The sequence below is a fragment of the Oncorhynchus masou genome, chromosome 13, assembly GCF_036934945.1.
Source record: "Oncorhynchus masou masou isolate Uvic2021 chromosome 13, UVic_Omas_1.1, whole genome shotgun sequence".
NCBI classification, from domain to species: Eukaryota; Metazoa; Chordata; class Actinopteri; order Salmoniformes; family Salmonidae; genus Oncorhynchus; species Oncorhynchus masou.
Genome location: NC_088224.1, coordinates 10,266,997 through 10,284,680, shown reverse-complemented (window position 1 = coordinate 10,284,680; position 17,684 = coordinate 10,266,997). Strand labels below are relative to the sequence as shown.

Below are 17,684 nucleotides of genomic sequence, written 5' to 3'. Positions count from 1 at the left end.
AGCATGTGGGAACAGCAGACTGAGATAGGGATTGATTGAATATGTCCGTAAACACACCAGCCAGCTGGTCTGCGCATGCTCTGAGGGCGCGGCTGGGGATGCCGTCTGGGCCTGCAGCCTTGCGAGGGTTAACACGTTTAAATGTTTTAATCACCGGCTGCAGTGAAGGAGAGTCCGCATGTTTTCGTTGCAGGCCGTGTCAGTGGCACTGTATTGTCCTCAAAGCGGGCAAAAAAGTTATTTAGTCTGCCTGGGAGCAAGACATCCTGGTCCGTGACTGGGCTGGTTTTCTTTTTGTAGTCCGTGATTGACTGTAGACCCTGCCACATACCTCTTCTGTCTGAGCCGTTGAATTGAGATTCTACTTTGTCTCTATACTGACGCTTAGCTTGTTTGATTGCCTTGCGGAGGGAATAGCTGCACTGATTGTTTTCGGTCATGTTTCCAGTCACCTTGCCCTGATTAAAAGCAGTGGTTCGCGCTTTCAGTTTCACGCAAATGCTGCCATCAATCCACGGTTTCTGGTTTGGGAATGTTTTAATCGTTGCTATGGGAACGACATCTTCAAAGCACATTCTAATGAACTCGCACACCGAATCAGCGTATTCGTCAATTTTGTTGTCTGACGCAATACGAAACATATCCCAGTCCACGTGATGGAAGCAGTCTTGGAGTGTGGAATCAGCTTGGTCGGACCAGCGTTGGACAGACCTCAGCATGGGAGCTTCTTGTTTTAGTTTCTGTCTGTAGGCAGGGATCAACAAAATGGAGTCGTGGTCAGCTTTTCCGAAAGGAGGGCGGGGCAGGGCCTTATATGTGTTGCGGAAGTTAGAATAACAATGATCCAAGGTTTTGCCAGCCCTGGTTGCGCAATCGATATGCTGATACAATTTAGGGAGTCTTGTTTTCAGATTAGCCTTGTTAAAATCCCCAGCTACAATGAATGCAGCCTCAGGATGTATGGATTCCAGTTTGCAAAGAGTCAAATAAAGTTCATTCAGAGCCATCGATGTGTCTGCTTGGGGGGAATATATACGGCTGTGATTATAATCGAAGAGAATTCTCTTGGTAGATAATGCGGTCGATTTGATTGTGAGGAATTCTAAAAAGGTGAACAGAAGGATTTGAGTTCCTGTATGTTTCTGTGATCACACCACGTCTCGTTAGCTATAAGGCATACGCCCCCGCCCCTCTTCTTACCTTCTTGCCTGTTCAACCTCTCTTTCATATCGTCTGAGATCACCAAGGATTAGAAAGCTGCCGCAGTCATCCCCCTCTTCAAAGGGGGAGACACCCTGGACCCAAACTGTTACAGACCTATATCCATCCTGCCCTGCCTATCTAAGGTCTTCGAAAGCCAAGTCAGCAAACAGGTCACTGACCATCTCGAATCCCACCGTACCTTCTCCGCTGTGCAATCTGGTTTCCGAGCCGGTCACGGGTGCACCTCAGCCACACTCAAGGTACTAAACGATATCATAACCGCCATCGATAAAAGACAGTACTGTGCAGCCGTCTTCATCGACCTTGCCAAGGCTTTCAACTCTGTCAATCACCATATTCTTATCGACAGACTCAGTAGCCTCGGTTTTTCGGATGACTGCCTTGCCTGGTTCACCAATTACTTTGCAGACAGAGTTCAGTGTGTCAAATCGGAGGGCATGCTGTCCGGTCCTCTGGCAGTCTCTATGGGGGTGCCACAGGGTTCAATTCTCGGGCCGACTCTTTTCTCTGTATATATCAATGATGTTGCTCTTGCTGTGGGTGATTCCCTGATCCACCTCTACGCAGACGACACCATTCTATATACTTCCGGCCCGTCCTTGGACACTGTGCTATCTAACCTCCAAACGAGCTTCAATGCCATACAACACTCCTTCCGTTGGCTCCAACTGCTCTTAAACGCTAGTAAAACCAAATGCATGCTTTTCAACCGATTGCTGCCTGCACCCGCATGCCCGACGAGCATCACCACCCTGGATGGTTCCGACCTTGAATATGTGGACACCTATAAGTACCTAGGTGTCTGGCTAGACTGTAAACTCTCCTTCCAGACTCATATCAAACATCTCCAATCGAAAATCAAATCAAGAGTCGGCTTTCTATTCCGCAACAAAGCCTCCTTCACTCACGCCGCCAAACTTACCCTAGTAAAACTGACAATCCTACCGATCCTCGACTTCGGCGATGTCATCTACAAAATAGCCTCCAACACTCTACTCATTTACATTACATTTACATTTAAGTCATTTAGCAGACGCTCTTATCCAGAGCGACTTATGGCAAACTGGATGCAGTTTATCACAGTGCCATCCGTTTTGTCACTAAAGCACCTTATACCACCCACCACTGCGACTTGTATGCTCTAGTCGGCTGGCCCTCGCTACATATTCGTCGCCAGACCCACTGGCTCCAGGTCATCCACAAGTCCATGCTAGGTAAAGCTCCGCCTTATCTCAGTTCACTGGTCACGATGGCAACACCCATCCGTAGCACGCGCTCCAGCAGGTGTATCTCACTGATCATCCCTAAAGCCAACACCTCATTTGGCCGCCTGTCGTTCCAGTACTCTGCTGCCTGTGACTGGAACGAATTGCAAAATCCCTGAAGTTGGAGAATTTTATCTCCCTCACCAACTTCAAACATGTGCTATCTGAGCAGCTAACCAATTGCTGCAGCTGTACATAGTCTATTGGTAAATAGCCCACACATTTTCACCTACCTCATCCCCACACTGTTTTTATTTATTTACTTTTCTGCTCTTTTGCACACCAGTATCTCTACCTGTACATGACCATCTGATCATTTATCACTCCAGTGCTAATTTGCAAAATTGTAATTATTCGCCTACCTCCTCATGCCTTTTGCACACAATGTATATAGACTCCCCTTTTTTGTACTGTGTTATTGACTTGATAATTGTTTACTCCATGTGTAACTCTGTGTTGTCTGTTCACACTGCTAAGCTTTATCTTGGCCAGGTCGCAGTTGCAAATGAGAACTTGTTCTCAACTAGCCTACCTGGTTAAATAAAGGTGAAATAAAATAAAATAAAATAAAATAAAAACAGAAAGATGTTTGTTTCTGTCGGCGCGATGCGTAGAGAAACCCGCTGGCTGCACCGACTCCGATAGTGTCTCTCCAGTGAGCTATGTTTCCGTGAAGCAAAGAACGTTACAGTCTCTGATGTCCCTCTGGAATGCTACCCTTGCTCGTATTTCATCAACCTTGTTGTCAAGAGACTGGACATTGGCGAGAAGAATGCTAGGGAGTGGTGCACAATGTGCCCGTCTCCGGAGTCTGACCAGAAGACCGCCTCGTTTCCCTCTTTTACGGAGTCGTTTTTTTGGGTCGCCGGCTGGGATCCATTCCGTTGTCCTGGGTGAAAGGCAGAACACAGGATCCGCTTCGCGAAAGTCATATTCTTGGTCGTACTGATGATGAATTGACGCTGCTCTTAAATTCAGTAGTTCTTCTCAACTGTATGTAATGAAACCTAAGATGACCTGGGGTACTAATGTAAGAAATAACACGTAAAAAAACTAAAAACTGCATAGTTTCCTGGGAACGCGAAGCAGGCGGCCATCTCTGTCGGCGCCGGAAGTCAGATTCGGGCATCATTAAAGTCATCGTCATTTCTACTTATAACCGGATTAGATTCGGGCATCATTAAAGTCATCGTCAGTTCTACTTATAACCATATTGTACGTAGTGTAATGACCAGTGAGCATTTACCTGATAGAAGGAGTGGAAGTTCCTCTCACCTCCATTCTGCTGCACCACCCTTGACTTACACACACACACACACACACACACACACACACACACACACACACACACACACACACACACACACACACACACACACACACACACATACACACACACACACAGATTGAGAGAGAGAGAGAGAGACCATTAGAGTTTAACTATAAACCATAACCTCAAATACAAGACAAGAGAACAGGGAAATATTGTGGGTTATTTCTGTTCAGTGAGAATGAATGAGTCCATCGTTCACACAGCCCCACAGTGTCAGATGGTGTGTTAGCTAGCTCAAAGAGAAGATAAATGCAACGGTCATCATGGTGCCTCAGGTGAGCCATTCATTATCAGAATCTGAACTAACAGGGTGTAATTCACAGGAACATCTATTCATGGACTCACTCTCTCTCTCATGTCTCTGTTTCACCACCTTGATCAAACATTTATGTTCAAGTATGAAATGGAATTCAAAAGAAGTTCACAGAAACAGACACATACTGTATTAAGTTTATTCCTTGACTAAAAAACATGTTCAATCTCCACTGAACGTGCTTTCTAGTCCAGGACAAGGCTTAATCTATGTCTGGTAAACTTGCCCTATAAATCTGCTTTTAAAGTAACTACCCAGTGTTACCAAATTTCCATGAAATATGACCTATAATTACTCACAATATGAGTGAAATAGTTTTCTTCCAGAACATTTAAATAAGGCGTGTTAATGCAGCTCTGCTGTGTTAGAATTGTGTGGGTGTGTACCGGTCATTCAATTATTAATACGAGTAGACCGCTGATTGGCCAGCCCATCCTCATGTAGACCGCTGATTGGCCAGCCCATCCTCCTATAGACCGCTGATTGGCCAGCCCATCCTCATGTAGACCGCTGATTGGCCAGCCCATCCTCCTATAGACCGCTGATTGGCCAGCCCATCCTCATGTAGACCGCTGATTGGCCAGCCCATCCTCATGTAGACCGCTGATTGGCCAGCCCATCCTCATGTAGACCGCTGATTGGCCAGCCCATCCTCATGTAGACCGCTGATTTGCTTTTCTCTAATTTATATTTTGGCCACAAATACGAGTATAGGATAAGTCAACAACAATATTTGGATGTGCGCTAACCCTTTACACTCAGGGGGAATTAGCCAAAATGGATATGGCCAAATTGAAATGTTTCTTAAAGAGAAAATATTAAAACGCATAAGCATAGTTGGACTGGAAAGAGTTTGGAGATTCTGGTAAAACTATTAGATCAAAGGAATCATGAGTGCATTCAGGTACGTGTTCCGCTGCAAATGTTCTTCACAATAAACAAACATAGGCTCAGAACAACCCAGGGTATGACGTGATCTTGTAGCTGTACGTCAAACATAGTGATCATGAACATTGACACTGTATTTGACATGAGTTATATGACATGGAAATGTTAAGTGCATATTGGACTCAACGGGTGTTTGGCTTGCTTGTATGACATCAAAGCGGCATTTATTATAATCCTCAATATCTTATCTTTCAAAATACATAGTCCTCTTAATTTACGGCATTTCCCTCACTCACCACTAAAAGAAATTGCAAAAAGTTGCCCAATTACCAGGAGGGATGAGGGGCAACTTCTTGTCGTGTGCAAAACGTCTGCCAGTCAAAACGCATAAAGAGCTGTGATGTCATTTATAGCATGTTACTGTCCAGCCACTGAGCTGTGACGTCATTTATAGCATGTTACTGTCCAGCCACTGAGCTGTGACGTTTTATAGCATGTTACTGTCCAGCCACTGAGCTGTGACGTCATTTATAGCATGTTACTGTACAGCCACTGAGCTGTGACGTCATTTATAGCATGTTACTGTACAGACACTGAGCTGTGACGTCATTTATAGCATGTTACTGTACAGCCACTGAGCTGTGACGTCATTTATAGCATGTTACTGTACAGCCACTGAGCTGTGACGTCATTTATAGCATGTTACTGTCCAGCCACTGAGCTGTGATGTCATTTATAGCATGTTACTGTACAGCCACTGAGCTGTGACGTCATTTATAGCATGTTACTGTACAGCCACTGAGCTGTGACGTCTTTTATAGCATGTTACTGTCCAGCCACTGAGCTGTGATGTCATTTATAGCATGTTACTGTACAGCCACTGAGCTGTGATGTCATTTATAGCATGTTACTGTCCAGCCACTGAGCTGTGACGTCATTTATAGCATGTTCCTGTACAGCCACTGAGCTGTGACGACATTTATAGCATGTTACTGTACAGCCACTGAGCTGTGACGTCATTTATAGCATGTTCCTGTCCAGCCACTGAGCTGTGATGTCATTTATAGCATGTTACTGTCCAGACACTGAGCTGTGACGACATTTATAGCATGTTACTGTACAGCCACTGTGCTGTGACGTCATTTATAGCATGTTACTGTCCAGCCACTGAGCTGTGACGTAATTTATAGCATGTTCCTGTACAGCCACTGAGCTGTGACGTCATTTATAGCATGTTACTGTACAGCCACTGAGCTGTGATGTCATTTATAGCATGTTACTGTCCAGCCACTGAGCTGTGACGTCATTTATAGCATGTTCCTGTACAGCCACTGAGCTGTGACGACATTTATAGCATGTTACTGTACAGCCACTGAGCTGTGACGTCATTTATAGCATGTTACTGTCCAGCCACTGAGCTGTGACGTAATTTATAGCATGTTACTGTACAGCCACTGAGCTGTGATGTCATTTATAGCATGTTACTGTCCAGCCACTGAGCTGTGACGTCATTTATAGCATGTTCCTGTACAGCCACTGAGCTGTGACGTAATTTATAGCATGTTACTGTCCAGCCACTGAGCTGTGACGTCATTTATAGCATGTTACTGTCCAGCCACTGAGCTGTGATGTCATTTATAGCATGTTACTGTACAGCCACTGAGCTGTGATGTCATTTATAGCATGTTACTGTCCAGCCACTGAGCTGTGACGTCATTTATAGCATGTTACTGTCCAGCCACTGAGCTGTGATGTCATTTATAGCATGTTACTATACAGCCACTGAGCTGTGACGTCATTTATAGCATGTTACTGTCCAGCCACTGAGCTGTGATGTCATTTATAGCATGTTACTGTACAGCCACTGAGCTGTGACGTCATTTTTAGCATGTTACTGTACAGCCACTGAGCTGTGACGTCATTTATAGCATGTTACTGTCCAGCCACTGAGCTGTGATGTCATTTTTAGCATGTTACTGTACAGCCACTGAGCTGCGACGTCATTTATAGCATGTTACTGTACAGCCACTGAGCTGTGATGTCATTTATAGCATGTTATTGTCCAGACACTGAGCTGTGACGTCATTTATAGCATGTTACTGTCTAGCCACTGAGCTGTGACGTAATTTATAGCATGTTACTGTACAGCCACTGAGCTGTGACGACATTTATAGCATGTTACTGTACAGCCACTGAGCTGTGACGTCATTTATAGTATGTTACTGTACAGCCACTGAGCTGTGACGTCGTTTATAGCATGTTACTGTCCAGACACTGAGCTGTGATGTCATTTATAGCATGTTACTGTACAGCCACTGAGCTGTGACGTCATTTATAGCATGTTACTCTCCAGCCACTGAGCTGTGATGTCATTTATAGCATGTTACTGTCCAGCCACTGAGCTGTGATGTCATTTATAGCATGTTACTGTCCAGCCACTGTGTTCTAATTTATGCGCTTATCAGTGCCCAGATCTGGTATTTTCGAACCGTCTACGGGTTAACAGAATATTAACTTAAGCTGTCCAATCAAATCTCTTCTCCTAAGTCGCTTCCTTGACTCCAAGTCAAGGTCCAATCACTGTCTGTCTCTCACCATCCTGTCCAATCATGTTGTTCTCACCTTCTCCAGTAGGTAGTTGTTAATATGTCCGCCGGTGGGGTCGCCGTTGAAGTTGAAGTTGATGTCCATGTACTCCCCGAAGCGGCTGGAGTTGTCGTTGCGGTTGGTCTTGGCGTTACCGAAGGCCTCCAGCACACAGTTGGACTTCAGAAGAACATTCTTCACACTGTGTCACAGAGGGGAGTGTGGTCATCATGGATAACAGCAATAGCAGATGACAATGTGTCCCAAAGATTGAGAAGAGAGGAAGAGAAAGAGGTGAATAAGAAGTTCTTCCAGTGTCAATGTTTTTATCTCGTCATCCAGAACACAAATCAGCTCCGGCTACTAGTACTCACTAGAGGTTAATGATGAATTGGTTCTTCTCAAATCAAATCAAATTGTATTCGTCATATGCTTCGTAAATTACAGGTGTAGACTAACAGTGACATGCTTACTTACGAGCACTTCCCAACAATGCAGAGAAAAATAAATAAATATATCAAATAATAATAACACTGTCAGGATTTGGCCAGGGTTGTTCCGGGTTTTGGTCACTAGATGCCCCCATTGTGCTTTTTGACCTTATGTTTTTTCCCTTGTTCCCCATTATTATTTGCACCTATGCCTCGTTTCCCCTGATTGTATTTAAACCCTTAGTTTCCCTCAGTTCTGTGCTCTGTGTTTGTATGTTAGCACCCAGCCCTAGTGTTCTGTGTATTCTTGTCGATTCCGGTGGATGCTCTTGTGGAATTCTGTTTTTGTTTTTGAGTATCTCTTGAGGCTTTTTGTGCTATTCCTACCACCTTTTGGATTTGCCATTTTTGTATTTAAGGACTTCTCCTTTTTACTTTATTAAATACACCGTCTTAAGTACTGCTGTGTCTGCCTCATCTTCTGGGTTCTGCTGACTATTCGTGGCTCAGTTGGTTAAGTGACTGTTTCTCACTCCGGAGACCCAGGTTCGTAACCGGGTCCTGACAGAAACACAGAGCCAAAAATGAACCCAGAGGCAGCCAGTTCCCAGGACCTTTTTGCCATGCTGTCCCACCACCAGGAGACTGTCCAACGCCACGAAGCCGCCCTGGTTCAGCAAGAGGCCTTAATGGCTAGACATTGTCATCTTCTGTCGGGGATGCTGACTTCCATTAAGCAAATATCTGATCGTCTTACCCCGGCAACAGTTCCCGTCCCAGTACCTCAGATTCACGTACCCATGGCAGTTAACCCCCTGGCTGAACCTCGTCTTCCACCTCCCCAACGGTTCTCAGGTGATCCAAGTGCTTGTAAAGGGTTTCTCACCCAATGTTCTCTCTCCTTTGAGCTACAACCCTCGTCGTTTCCCACCGACCGGTCTAAGATCGCTTATATCATCACCCTGCTGTCGGAAAAAGCCCTGGCCTGGGCTACTGCTGTGTGGGATGCCCATAGTTCCTGCTGTGCCAGCTACTCTGCCTTTGCTGAGGAATTCAAACGAGTGTTTCAAGGCCCAAGCAGTGGTTCTGACTCAGCCAAACAGCTCCTGACTCTCCACCAAGGTTGGCGCAGCGTGACGGACTATGCCATCCAGTTCCGCACGGTGGCAGCAGCAAGTGGCTGGAACAACGAGGCGCTCACGGTGTGCTTTCTGAAAGGCCTTTCCGACACTATCCAAGATGAACTGGCCACTCGGGAACCACCGGACAATCTCGAGTCCCTGATCAAGTTGGCCTCACGCATTGACCAGCGTCTGAGAGAGAGAGAACTCAACCGTAGACCTCTAGCCCCTATCAGTCCCAGCTCCGAGTCCCCACCTTTATCCTCGCTGGCTCCATCGGAACCCATGCAGATTGGACGCATCTCCCAGGCTGAGAGAGACCGCCGGATGAGGGAGCGACGCTGTCTATATTGCGGCAAACCGGGCCATTTCCGTTCCACGTGTCCCGGGCTCCAGGGAAACGCTCTGTCCCGTACAGACCGGGGGAACTGTAACGGGAAACATAACCTCCTCCCATCCGTCCAACTCCCGTCTGCTCATTCCAGTCACCCTCTCCTGGGACAACCACAAGCTTCACCTTCAAGCCTTGGTAGACTCTGGAGCCGCAGGTAACTTCGTGGATGGTGTCTGGGCGAAGGAGAATGGCGTTCCCTCTGAACCTCTAAGTGAATCCATGAGGGTCACTACATTGGATGGAAGCCCTTTGGGATCTGGACTTGTCACTCATGTCACTACCTCCTTGCGACTTTCAGTTTCACAACACCAGGAATTGATGAACTTTCATTTGATCTCCTGTTCCGAGTTCCCTCTCGTCCTTGGATACCCCTGGCTTCACAGCCATAACCCTCACATCGACTGGTCTGTGGGCACTATCAAGCAGTGGGGTCCTACGTGCCAAGCTACTTGTATTTTCCAGAATTCCCGAGTTCTACTCCCGAGTCTTTAGAATCCATCGACCTGACCCGAGTTCCCGAGTGTTACCATGACCTCAAACTGGTGTTTAGCAAACAGAGGGCCACCATGCTACCACCCCATAGACCTTACGATTGCCCCATCGACCTGTTTCCGGGCACTTGCCCCCCAGGGGTCGGATCTTTTCCCTATCTCCACCCGAACGAGCTGCTATGGATACCTACATAAAGGACGCTCTGGAAGCAGGCCTCATGCGTCCATCCACCTCCCCGGCGGGAGCAGGGTTTTTCTTTGTGGCCAAGAAAGACGGTGGATTACGTCCTTGCATCGACTACCGGGGACTCAATGCCATAACCGTCCGTAACCGTTACCCGCTACCCCTTATGGCCACAGCCTTCGAGCTGCTCCAGGAAGCAGTTGTTTTCACTAGGCTTGACCTGCGGAACGCATACCATCTTGTGCGGATCAGACCTGGTGACGAGTGGAAGACCGCTTTCAACACGCCTACTGGTCACCATGAATACTTGGTGATGCCCTTTGGCCTGACCAACGCCCCAGCGGTGTTCCAAGCGCTCATAAACGATGTGCTTAGGGATATGCTTAACATATTTGTGTTCGTTTACTTGGATGACATCCTCATCTTTTCGAGCTCCCTTCAAGAACACACTAAGCATGTCAGACAAGTACTCAAACGCCTCCTGGACAGCCATCTGTACGTTAAGCCGGAAAAATGTGAATTCCATTCATCCCGAGTACAATTCCTGGGATTTGTAGTGGAACCCGGTCGAGTCCAAATGGACCCCAGGAAGGTAGGGGCGGTAGCGGATTGGCCCACCCCCAAATCCGTTAAGGAAGTTCAGCGTTTCCTGAGCTTCACAAACTTTTACCGCAAGTTCATCAAGAACTTCAGCTTGGTGGCAGCCCCTCTCTCAGCTTTAACCAAGAGTGGCAATGCAAGGTTTTTGTGGGGAAGAGAAGCTGAGACGGCCTTCCAAGGACTCAAGCAGCGCGTTCTCTCTGCTCCCATCCTGATACTACCGACTACGGATGAACCATTTGTGGTGGAGGTAGACGCATCAGAGGTTGGAGTTGGAGCTGTCCTGTCTCAGAGGGGTGAAGACAAGAAGCTTCATCCGTGCGCTTTCTTCTCACACCGGCTTACCCCGACTGAGAGGAACTACGATGTGGGGATCGTGAACTCCTAGCGGTTAAGATGGCATTGAAGGAATGGAGACACTGGCTCGAGGGGGCTTCTCACCCGTTTCAAGTGCTTACGGACCACAAAAATCTGGAGTATATCCAGCAGGCGAAGCGGTTGAACTCTAGACAAGCTAGATGGTCTCTTTTCTTCAATCGATTCCAGTTTATCCTCACCTATCGGCCCGGGTCGAAGAATCTCAAACCGGATGCCCTGTCCCGAGTCTACGCTCCTGCCATTCGAGATGACACGGACATGCCTGTCCTTCCTGCTGCTAAGATTGTGGCTCCGATCTCGTGGCAAGTTGAGGATACCGTGAGACGTGCTCAAGCTAGCGAACCGGACCCGAAAGGAGGTCCTGCCAATCGGTTGTTTGTCCCCAAGGCAGTGAGGACTCAGGTCCTTCTGTGGGGGCACTCCTCTCGCCTCACCTGTCATCCGGGCGTAGGTCGCACCTTGGAGTTCATCCAGCGTAAGTTCTGGTGGCCTACCATAAGAGAAGACGTTGCCACTTTCGTCAATGCCTGTCCCGTGTGCTGCCAGGGCAAATCTTCTCACCTCCGCCCACAAGGACTCCTTCACCCTTTACCTGTTCCCCACAGACCCTGGTCCCATATCTCATTGGACTTTATTACTGGACTTCCTCCATCCCATGGCAATACTACTATCCTAGTCATAATCGACAGGTTTTCAAAGGCGGCCAGGTTCGTCCCTCTGACTAAGTTACCTTCTGCCAAGGAAACGGCTGAGTTGGTAATTAATCATGTGTTCCGAGTCTTCGGCATTCCTCAAGATATGGTTTCTGACAGAGGTCCCCAGTTCGCCTCAAGGTTTTGGAAGGCCTTCTGCCAACTCATGGGGGCTTCTGCCAGTCTATCTTCAGGGTACCATCCGGAGTCCAACGGCCAAACAGAGAGGATGAATCAAGAGCTGGAAACCACCCTCCGATGTATGACTCGTGACAACCCGTCCACATGGTCATCCTTTATTGTTTGGGCCGAATACGCGCACAACACCTTGCGTTCCTCCTCCACTGGTATGTCCCCGCATGAGTGTCAGTTTGGCTATGCTCCTCCATTGTTCTCGGACCAGGAGGCAGAAGTCAGAGTGCCTTCAGCCTTGAAGTTCGTCAGACGCTGTCGGCTTATGTGGAGGAAGACCCGTCTTAATCTTATGCGTTCCTCACAGAGGTACCAACAACAAGCCAACAGACGTCGCCGTCCCGGGCCTACCCTGCGCCCCGGCCAGAGAGTCTGGCTCTCCACAAGAGACTTACCTCTACGGGTGGAGTCTCGCAAGCTGTCCCAAAAATACATCGGTCCCTTCAAGGTTGCCAGGAGAGTTAACCCAGTTTCTTATCGCCTACACTTACCCAGATCCCTTAAGATTAATCCCACATTTCACATTTCATTGTTAAAACCTGTTGTTTTTTCTCCCCTTGTCCCGGCAGACAGACCTCCCCTCCGCCTCGTGTCATTGGAGGCCAGCCGGCTTATACCGTCCATCGGATACTGGATTCCCGCCGGGTGCAGCGGTCCTGGCAGTATCTGGTGGACTGGGAAGGCTACGGTCCCGAGGAGCGCTCCTGGGTTCCTGCCAAAGACATCCTGGACCCTGACCTCATTCGTCAGTTCAGGGCCCTCCACCCTGAGAGAGCTGGTAGGAACGTCAGGAGCCGTTCCTAGGGGGGATTCTGTCAGGATTTGGCCAGGGTTGTTCCGGGTTTTGGCCCCCATTGTGCTTTTTGACCTTATGTTTTTTCCCTTGTTCCCCATTATTATTTGCACCTGTGCCTCGTTATCCCTGATTGTATTTAAACCCTTAGTTTCCCTCAGTTCTGTGCTCTGTGTTTGTATGTTAGCACCCAGCCCTAGTGTTCTGTGTATTCTTGTCGATTCCGGTGGATGCTCTTGTGCAATTCTGTTTTTGTTTTTGAGTATCTCTTGAGGCTTTTTTGTGCTATTCCTACCACCTTTTGGATTTGCCATTTTTGTATTTAAGGACTTCTCCTTTTTACTTTATTAAATACACCGTCTTAAGTACTGCTGTGTCTGCCTCATCTTCTGGGTTCTGCTGACTATTCGTGGCTCAGTTGGTTAAGTGACTGTTTCTCACTCCGGAGACCCAGGTTCGTAACCGGGTCCTGACAAACACAAGGAATAAATACACAATGAGTAATGATAACTTGACTATATACACGGGGTACCAGTACTGAGTCAATGTGCAGGGGTACCAGTACTGAGTCAATATGCAGGGGTACCAGTACTGAGTCAATATGCAGGGGTACCAGTACTGAGTCAATGTGCAGGGGTACCAGTACTGAGTCAATATGCAGGGGTACCAGTACTGAGTCAATGTGCAGGGGTACCAGTACTGAGTCAATATGCAGGGGTACCAGTACTGAGTCAATGTGCAGGGGTACAAAGTAATTGAGGTACATATGTACATATAGGTAGGGGTAAAGTGACTAGGCAACAGGATAGATGATAAACAGCAGTTTCCAGTTGTCAGGGATACAGTGTTTTCAACCTAACTACCGTTTCCCCTGTAAAAAGGATGTGGGGATTCGGCTAAGGCAACTTTTTTCACCTGCTACGTTATGTTAATGCAGATAGTCCATGTATCTATTTGGTGAACTATTTAGCAGTCTTATGGCTTACAAGCATTTCGCCATGTGTATGTGACAAATAAATTTGATTTTGATTTTTGGCTTGAGGGTAGAAGCTGTTCAGGGTCCTGTTGGTTACAGACTTGGTGCATTGGCACCATTTTTCCATGCGGAAGCAGAGAGAGAGCAGCCTATGACATGGATGGCTGGAGTCTTTGGCAATTGTTAGTGCCCTCTGACACCGCCTGGTACAGAGGTCATGGATGGCAGGAAGCTTGACCTTGGTGATGTACTGGGCCGTACGTTCCACCCTCTGTAACGCCTTGCGGTCGGATGCCAAGCAGTTGCCATACCAAGCAGTGATGCAGTTGGTCAAGATAGTCTCAATATTTTACATTTTTTAAACGTTTTATTTAACCTTTATTTAACTAGGCAAGTCAGTTAAGAACAAATTCTCAATGGTGCAGCTGGGGAAAAAAATTGAGCATCTGATGGCCCATGCCAAATCTTTTCAGCCTCCTGAGGGGAAGAGGCGCCAACTTGTCTTCTTCGCGACTGTGTTAGTGTGTGTGTGGATCATGTTATTTCCTTAGTGATGTGGACACAGAGGAACTTGAAGCTCTCGACCCGCTCCACTACAGTCCCGTCGATGTGGATGGGGGCATGCTCTGCCCTCCGTTTCCTATAGTCCACGATCAGCTCCTTTCTCTTGCTGACGTTGAGGGAGAGGTTGTTGTCCTGGCACCTCCTCCCTATAGGCTGTCTCTAACATTCTGACATTGCCACTGATGCAGCATATGCTGTATGTCTTTCCAGAATCTCCACTCTAACCCAGTCAAATATATAGTGTTATTTAACAGGGGACAAGGGAGCCTCTTCAGAACCTTCTGAACGCAGTGACACCTCCTGGTTGACCTTTAACACGGATGACTCACCTCTCGACCTCTGCTTTCTGGCTGGGGTTGGTGATGGCTGCGATGTACTGCATGATGTACTTGCTAGCCTCCGTCTTTCCGGCGCCACTCTCACCTGGGACACACAGACAGTTCACAACATCTACATGTATGTAGCAATTCATGTACATTACTAGCAGATTTTGCAACCAGATATAAATTAGTAGATATACAGTACCAGTCAAAAGTTTGGACACATCTACTCATTCAAGGGTTTTTCTTTATTTTTACTATTTTCTACATTGTAGAATAATAGTGAAGAAATCAAAACTAGGAAAAAAACACATATGGAATCATGTAGTAACCTAAAAAGTATAAAACAAATCAAAATATATTTTATATTTGAGATTCTTCAAAGTTGCCACCCTTCGCATTGACAGCACACTCTGGGCATTCTCTCAACCAGCTTCACCTGGAATGCATTTCCAACAGTCTTGAAGGAGTTCCCACATACAGTGCCTTGCGAAAGTATTCGGCCCCCTTAAACTTTGCGACCTTTTGACACATTTCAGGATTCAAACATAAAGATATAAAACTGTATTTTTTTGTGAAGAATCAACAACAAGTGGGACACAATCATGAAGTGGAACGACATTTATTGGACATTTCAAACTTTTTTAACAAATCAAAAACTGAAAAATTGGGCGTGCAAAATTATTCAGACCCTTTACTTTCAGTGCAGCAAACTCTCTCCAGAAGTTCTGTGAGAATCTCTGAATGATCCAATGTTGACCTAAATGACTAATGATGATAAATACAATCCACCTGTGTGTAATCAAGTCTCTTGGACATTAGACTGGTGGAAATCTGAAGAGTCCAAATTTTAGATTTTGGTTCTAACCACCGTGTCTTTGTGAGACACAGAGTATGTGAACGGATGCTCTCTGCGTGTGTGGTTCCCATCGTGAAGCATGGAGAAGGAGGTGTGATGGTGTGGGGGTGCTTTGCTGGTGACACTGTCAGTGATCTATTTAGAATTCAAGACACACTTAACCAGCATGGTTACCACAGCGTTCTGCAGCGAAACGCCATCGCATCTGGTTGGAGCTTAGTGGGACTATCATTTGTTTTTCAACAGGACAATGACCCAACACACCTCCAGGCAGTGTAAGGGCTATTTGACCAAGAAGGAGAGTGATAGAGTGCTGCATCAGATGACCTGGGCTCCACAATCACCCGACCTCAACCCAATTGAGATGGTTTGGGATGAGTTGGACGGCATTGTGAAGGAAAAGCAGCCAACAAGCGCTCAACATACAGTGCCTTGCGAAAGTATTCGGCCCCCTTGAACTTTGCGACCTTTTGCCACATTTCAGGCTTCAAACATAAAGATATAAAACTGTATTTTTTGTGAAGAATCAACAACAAGTGGGACACAATCATGAAGTGGAACGACATTTATTGGATATTTCAAACTTTTTTAACAAATCAAAAACTGAAAAATTGGGCGTGCAAAAATTATTCAGCCCCCTTAAGTTAATACTTTGTAGCGCCACCTTTTGCTGCGATTACAGCTGTAAGTTGCTTGGGGTATGTCTCTATCAGTTTTGCACATCGAGAGACTGAAATTTTTTCCCATTCCTCCTTGCAAAACAGCTCGAGCTCAGTGAGGTTGGATGGAGAGCATTTGTGAACAGCAGTTTTCAGTTCTTTCCACAGATTCTCGATTGGATTCAGGTCTGGACTTGGACTTGGCCATTCTAACACCTGGATATGTTTATTTTTGAACCATTCCATTGTAGATTTTGCTTTATGTTTTGGATCATTGTCTTGTTGGAAGACAAATCTCCATCCCAGTCTCAGGTCTTTTGCAGACTCCATCAGGTTTTCTTCCAGAATGGTCCTGTATTTGGCTCCATCCATCTTCCCATCAATTTTAACCATCTTCCCTGTCCCTGCTGAAGAAAAGCAGGCCCAAACCATGAAGCTGCCACCACCATGTTTGACAGTGGAGATGGTGTTTTCAGGTTGATGGGCTGTGTTGCTTTTACGCCAAACATAACGTTTTGCATTGTTGCCAAAAAGTTCAATTTTGGTTTCATCTGACCAGAGCACCTTCTTCCACATGTTTGGTGTGTCTCCTAGGTGGCTTGTGGCAAACTTTAAACGACACTTTTTATGGATATCTTTAAGAAATGGCTTTCTTCTTGCCACTCTTCCATAAAGGCCAGATTTGTGCAATATACGACTGATTGTTGTCCTATGGACAGAGTCTCCCACCTCAGCTGTAGATCTCTGCAGTTCATCCAGAGTGATCATGGGCCTCTTGGCTGCATCTCTGATCAGTCTTCTCCTTGTATGAGCTGAAAGTTTAGAGGGACGGCCAGGTCTTGGTAGATTTGCAGTGGTCTGATACTCCTTCCATTTCAATATTATCGCTTGCACAGTGCTCCTTGGGATGTTTAAAGCTTGGGAAATATTTTTGTATCCAAATCCGGCTTTAAACTTCTTCACAACAGTATCTCGGACCTGCCTGGTGTGTTCCTTGTTCTTCATGATGCTCTCTGCGCTTTTAACGGACCTCTGAGACTATCACAGTGCAGGTGCATTTATACGGAGACTTGATTGCACACAGGTGGATTGTATTTATCATCATTAGTCATTTAGGTCAACATTGGATCATTCAGAGATCCTCACTGAACTTCTGGAGAGAGTTTGCTGCACTGAAAGTAAAAGGGCTGAATAATTTTGCACGCCCAATTTTTCAGTTTTTGATTTGTTAAAAAAGTTTGAAATATCCAATAAATGTCATTCCACTTCATGATTGTGTCCCACTTGTTGTTGATTCTTCACAAAAAAATACAGTTTTATATCTTTATGTTTGAAGCCTGAAATGTGGCAAAAGGTCACTGGAAGTGTCTGTGGCAGCCGCTGGTCCTAGGAGTAATTGCCCAAAGCGGACAAATAAAGTT

The 17,684-nt window shown here is 46.4% G+C and overlaps 1 pseudogene; it reads right to left on the bottom strand.

The window, feature by feature from the left end:
• The window catches only part of LOC135551639 (unconventional myosin-Ig-like), a 170,390-nt pseudogene that overhangs the window by 115,435 nt on the left and 37,271 nt on the right, over positions 1–17,684 (bottom strand).